Genomic DNA, 7,524 nt, shown 5'->3' on the forward strand with positions numbered 1-7,524 from the left:
GTTTGTGTATATCAATATATAAAATAAATAGTATCAAATATCAATAATTACCACAACTTAGCGATAACGCTCGATAAAAATATTTAATTATTTGCTAAAATGTACATTACATCTACCTATATTAAAAGACAAAAGTCGTAAGGTTGTATACAATAAAAGACTTGAAAATCGGGACTAGGGAGTGTCAAGGGTATTGATACATTTTTGACCTAGAATCATATTATTGTGAACATGAAAATCGAATAGTTTGTGGTGGGGTTACGGAACGCAAGGTATGTCCAACAGTCATACATAGATTCTCAACATTCGATGAGTGTACATAGTGTATAGATAGGTACTATTAAAATGTGTAAACGTCATAAATATAAATTACTTTCTATAAATCGAGGAGTTCAAAAACTATAATTCACAGTACCTACAATAAAAAGAAGCCGGTAATTGGAAGTCACTCTGCTGTACAGTAGGTTACAATTGGATCACTGTAATGGATGGTGTTAAATTAGATTATTGACATTTATAGAGACGTTTTAAATATTTCTATAATTAACTCAAAACCAGTTCAAATATTTTGAACATTTTATCGTGTATAGAAAATAATACAATGAACATTTGATGAAAATTTCAAATACTTACGGTTATTAGTTTTTGAATAACGATATAGTGAGAAAATCGTTGTATGAGAATTTGTTTATTTACGTATAAATATCCAATGTCTAACTTCAATAGCTCGTAAAAATTCATTTGACTTTCAGGCAGTCAACGAAGACAACTTAAAGGGAATGTTATACTAAATTTTCAAAGCTTAGATTGAAATAAAAACATTTTTTATGAATTTCTAACTCAAAATAATTTGCAAATTTTCGTGATTTTGATGGATTTTTTCAAAAATTTAACTTCAAATGGTCATACAAAATTACTGTGGATTTATGCTCAACTTTTTTTTTTTTTAATTTTCACTTGCATTAACTTACGAGGGCCGTTATATTACATTTTCAAGTTTTTAGAAAAACAGAAAAATTATTAATATCGATAATTGTTACAAAAAAAAACTAATAAAACTCAGAATTTTTTTATGCCTATAAATAGCTCAAAAAAAGTTGCAATATTTCAAAAATTTAATGGAAAAATAAAAATGCTAATTTAAACATCAAGTGAAAATTTCATGTATATTCTGTTATTTTTTTAGAGTTACACTAAAAACAAAATAGATTTTTTTCAAAATTTGGTTTTGCGTAAAAACGTTAATTTTTTGTTTGTTTATCCTGATGTTTTTGAAAACTATTGGGAATTTTTTACTTTTGACTCCTGAAAGTACCAACCATATTCACTTTCCTACCAGAACAGATGATGTTGAAGAAAATTGAAACAATTTTCTGCTCCAAAAAGGTGATGAGACAAATAAAAAAAACACACGATTGTAAAATCAATACATTCATCGTTTCGATCAGAATCTAAATAAAAAAATATAATTATGAGTTAAAAGTTTGTCTATGTAATAATTCCATACAGTTTATATTTTAATAAAGAGACGCAAACGATTTAGAACAAAATTGTCAATAGGTATGAATGTATGATGAATTGATAGTGTAAAATAAATTATATTTAATAATATCATAATATGCAGTTATATTATACTTCACGTACCTATACAGCTGCAATCCCGCTACGTCCCAATAAACATTTATCCAAACAAGGCGTCGATCAAATGATATTTAATGATTGAAGTTAAAATTGTAATCTTACTCAACTACCTATATGTATGTCAACACATATGTTTCATACGTACGAATAATCAATAAATATATAATTTTTTTAATAGAAACATTTTTTTTGCCGTTAATTGTATAGGTACATATTATACATAATATAGATACATCAACTTCATGTTTATACCACAATATTATAATTATGTAACTACTTTTTAACTTAGTAGTTTTTTTTTATTTTTAATGCATAAATACTCAAATCCACAAACTCGGTATGGAAAAATTGCAAAATGTAATAAGTAATCAAACTATTAAAGTATATTTGTATTTGAATTTACTATAATAATTGTACTAAAGAAATGATAATTGATAAGTTTAATAGTTTAACATTATTTTGTTCCTCAGCTGGTATCATTAAACAGTATCAATCCAATGTATACCAATATTTTAATGATCTTGCAAATAAAATGTGTATTTTTATTACTTGTTTAAAATTAATATACCTATATGCAAATTATATCGAGTTATGCCAACTAAAATACATATAAAGAATTGCGTATTTCTAAAAAAAAAATGATTCATCGTAATTTTATTTGAATGTTAAGCTATATTGCAATTATCATTTGTCATCCATTTAATATCATATTATATCAGTATATAGTAAGCACCCGGCACTGACTAACTATAATATCAAATAAAGTATAAATAATGCAGTATGTGCAATTAAATAGGTACCCACATAATATACAAACGGATCTTGGTTAATATAAAAATTGAATAGTTTTTTTCGTTTTAATGGTCTTATACACAAATAATAACTTCATTGAAAGTACCGAATAAAAAACGCTACCTATTGAAGACGTTTTTAAAGAACGGAAATAAATACCGTATACTAAATAACTATATATAACATAGGTTAGGTTAGGTATATGATGAATATATGATTTACTTATAAAGAATAGAAGAGAAATCGTATGCCTATAAGCGGCGAATTACGATGAAGAAAAGTTCCAAAACAGTGAATAAAATGAATTATGTAGGTTGGATTGTAGGTTGAACATACTTTTTATATTAGGTATAGGCGTATTATAGTTATCACTGTATCTAATTGTTTATAATTAAATCTACTCAAATGTCTTATATGTTAATCCATCGAATATTATAACAATACAAACGCAAGATAAATAATGCATACCTAGGTATTCATTACTGATGCATTATTGTTAAAGAAAATCAAAACTAGACATTTAAGTACAATATACAGCATACGATACAATATGTACCTATATTTATTACCATTCTATAAGTATAATCATATATAATATACATAATATATATGAACAAAATAAGATCGGACGTTAAAATTAAGAAAGCCATCATTAAATAAATCAAAGAATCGAGATCATGCGTTGATCACAAGGCATAGGTATATTTATAAAAGCCAAGTGATGTGAAAGTCAAATTTTCATGAGTATGTGAAGACGACAAAACTGAGAACAGCTTCCGATGAGGATATCTGAGATGTAAGTACGCGACAGAAGATTGCTATACGACTGCCGAAGAGAAAGTGTCATACCGCGACCGACAAATACAAGTTGAGCATACTAATCCCTCCCACTTGTATAGTGTATACGCACAATAAAACAATTCGAAAAAATACATAGAATAGAACAAGGACAAAGGTCAAAACTTGTAAACGGTTTATTTATATTCATAAAGTGTTAAAAAATAACAAAATACGTTAAATGTTAATACTTTAACAGATAGGTCTTAGAAGTTAGAATGACAACATTTGATATGAAACATAATATATAACTATACCTATATATTATGATATAGTACCCACCTATATAAAATATAAGACAATATAATATCATAATAAAACATAAATACATAATAGTGAAATACCTTCACGCGTGTAATATAATAGTAGACACCTACACTTAGGTAGACACCTAAATATATTTTAAAAATTAAAAATAATACAATACAATAAACAAATGGTGAACGATATTAATACGAGAATTATACATTAGGAAACATGTGAAAATGTATTACCTAAGTGAAGCGTTTTTATTTTATTCTTAAAGAAATAATAGTATCTGAAACAAAAAAGGATATTCCCGAATTAATGAATTCCCGCCGTAATTGTTTTAATGGTAACCCCCATTAATTTAACGAAAAATTATCTTCCTATTATATACCATTATTTAGCATTTATTAATGACATAATAATTTATAAGTAGACTAAAAGTGTACCATTTAAGATTTCTAATTACGACGATACTTTTTTTCATATACGCAATTTTGTCTAAAATGTGCATAGTATATATACCTATAACAGAATTCCGATAAATAGCTCCAAGAAAAAAAGGGGGTAAGTGGATGTCGCTCTGCTGTACAGAAGATAACAAGTGGGTTAATGTATAATGGTTTGTATTAAACTTGAATTCAATGATATGATATCGTTGTATAAGAAAAACGATGCTGCAGAGCAGAGATGGTTTGTCAGTCTGGATTTTTTATATTGTTATTATTTATTATAGACCAGTCATGCCCAACCCGCGGCCCGCGGGCCACATGTGGCCCGCCAAGGTATTCCATGTGGCCCGTTACAAATTATTAAAATAAAACAAAATATTCCAAAAAAAGTAAAATTATTACAAAATACGATTTTAATTAATTTATAAATAAAAAATACAATAATAAAAATAAAAATAAAAAGTATATAAAAATGTTTTTAATGTGAAATTTGAACTTGTGTTTCTTTGACTAATAATGCAAAATCTGGTTGGAATTTAGTTGTTCCAATCCTCAAAATTAAATGAAGGTGTTCATCCGTAAGTCGCGATCTATGAACTGATTTTGTTTGTTTCATCCGTGAAAATATTTGTTCACATATATACGTCGAGCCAAATACAGTTGTCATTTTCATCATAATGTCTTTCAAAGCAGGGAAATCTTCGTGTGAAAGCGTTGAATAAAATTTTAAAATATTATTTTTTTTCATTGTTTCACCCGTGCACCATAAAGAGCGTACTGATCAAGTTAATGCGTACCTACAACGTGTACCTCAATTTGTAATCTGTGCTATAGTCAATAAAAAAGATAAGAAAACCAGTCCAACATGTACCTCCATATTATATTGCAACCTATGATGTGTAACTAAATTATATTAAGATTGAGATTATGAGTACTTTTATATTTGGTGGCCCGCTCGATTACAAATGTTTACCAAAGTGGCCCGCCGAGGAAAAAAGGTTGGGCATCACTGTTATAGACTCTAAGTTTAATTAATATTGAAATACATATTTTTTTTTATTCGTTTCTATGGTGATAAACAAATCGTTAGAAATTAAAATCCCATTTTTTGCGGTTTTTCGTAATTTGTCGGTAGTTTTTCCTGTGGCATTTAATAACTATTGAGAAAAATTAAAAATTACCTCTCTAAAGTACCGTCTTAATCTAATTTGCTAAAAGATACTATATGTTGAAATCAAAGCACGCCTTCTAGAAGAAATTTTGTATACAGATTAAAAAAAAATAATAATAAACACCATTGTTTAACCTTATTATATTCTATTTTTATTTATATATTTTGTATTGTATAATTACGCAATAATAGTGTTTTAAATTTTAGTTTTTTAAGCATATGCATCAATTTATAACTCTCTATCTTCGCCACAAGCTTAGCTTACAGAAGATAGATAGATAATTCAAATTTACAATTAATGTAAAACTGTATATTTGTTTATTTTAAATAAAAAAAAAAAAAAAAATGTAAAACCACTAGCTTCCTGGCTCTGATCAGAATCTAATATAATATTATTATTATTATTATTATTAATTTATTTCTCAAGATAAGAATACTGGGTACTATTATAGGTAGGTACTAATACTTATATAATATAGGTAAGCGATACTAAATAATACATAAAATAATATAAAAATTTAATTTATTGTTTGAGATAATCATCGCCTGATGTTGTGGACAAATTCACTGAGATAAATTGTATTTACTAGGTAGCGAAAAATTATCACAATAATAAACTCTATGAATCACAAAAAAAAACACAGGAAAAATATCCAGGAAAAATCCCATAATTGTTTTTAGTTTTGAGTTAACATTTTGTTATGTAGTTTAAAACAATTCAACAAAATTACCTAACGGATTAAAAGGTTTTTACTAAATGTTACTTAAATATTTAATAAAATGTATAATTTTTTCAACAAGCTACTTATAGATAAATGTATAACTATGTAGGTAGGTTGTAAATTAAGTATACTGTACCTCAAACAATTCGATGTGTTAATATTGTTATCAACAATAATTGAGTAATAAAATTTAATTTATTGAAAGATATTATGTAACCTACCTATACATAATATATTCACTAAAAACAACTAAGGTAAGGCCCCCTAATGTGAATTCAGCCCCCCGGATTTATTATCATATTAATGTAATTTTTAAGATAAAAATTAAAATATGACCTACATCGTAGTAGGTGCTTAAGGTGTTTTTCAGAGTGTATACATAATTACATATAAACAATAAACCTATTACTATTATGGGAAATAATATTAATAGTTTCAGTTTTATGTTTGTGTTTAGCACGATATAATGTAGAAAATAGATATAAATTTCGTTTTAGTAGTTTGGGCTTACTTAGTATAGAAAAAAACATAAATATTGATATGGAATCAGTCTTAAATGATTTTACAAAAACTCAAAGAAGAATTTATTTAATTTTGTAAATATTAATTAAAATAAAAGTGTGTACATTAATTATTTTGTATGATTGTGATTTTAGATTCTGAGTGGAACGATGAATGTATTGATTTTACAATGATGTGTGTTTTTTTTTTATTTTTTTTTTGTGTCTGTCATCACCTTTTAGGACAGTAAAAGTGATTGGATTTTCGTCAACAGTATCTTTTCTGATAGGAAAGTGAATCTAGTTGGTACTTTGGGGGGTCAAAAGGAGGTGAAAAACAAAAGAAAAATTAAGGAAAAACGAGAATTTTAACGCAAAATCTGTTTTTGAGAAAATCGATTTTGGTTTTTGGTATTACTCTAAAAAAAATGACCGTAGGTACACAATTTTCCATGGAAAATACTACTGCAGTAATTTGTGTAATTTGTTTTAAAAGTGCCGTGAAAAACAAAAGAAAAATTAAGGAAAAACGGGTATTTTTATGCAATATCGACTTTGGTTTTTGATGTAACTTTAAAAAAAATAACCGTAGATACATGCAATTTTCACTGGTTGTTTATATTTCTATTTTCTATTCATGATAAAATTTTTAAAATATTTTGATTTGTTTTGAACTGTTTAGGTACATTTTCAGTTTCTAATTTTATTAGCTTTTTTTTCTATGAATGTCAATTAAACTTTATTAGTTGAGTAAAAATACTTGAAAATGTAATACAAGGCTCCTACTATATTATTACAATGACATTTGAAAAATATTAAAAATCCTAAGTCACAATTTTTTTTTATTAGCATTTAAAGTTTAAAATTTGACAAAATATGGAAAAATCACGAAAATTAGCTAATTATTTTGAGTTAACAATTCGCAAAAAATGTTCTTTTTAAATCTAAAATTTTAAAATGTAATACAAGATTTTTTATAAGATTAACTACCTTTGTCAAAAAAAAAAATTTCTATAAGAAAGTGAAATTAAATTTTTATGAGTGTTTGAAATTCAAATTTTGCAACATTGGATATTCAATCGATTTCTCTTGTAGCAATTTTCTTATTTTGAATGCAGTAATTCAAAAACAAATAACTGTAGATACATGAAAATTCATTGAAT

This window comes from Acyrthosiphon pisum, chromosome A3 (genome assembly GCF_005508785.2).
Source record: "Acyrthosiphon pisum isolate AL4f chromosome A3, pea_aphid_22Mar2018_4r6ur, whole genome shotgun sequence".
In the NCBI taxonomy this organism is placed as follows: Eukaryota; Metazoa; Arthropoda; class Insecta; order Hemiptera; family Aphididae; genus Acyrthosiphon; species Acyrthosiphon pisum.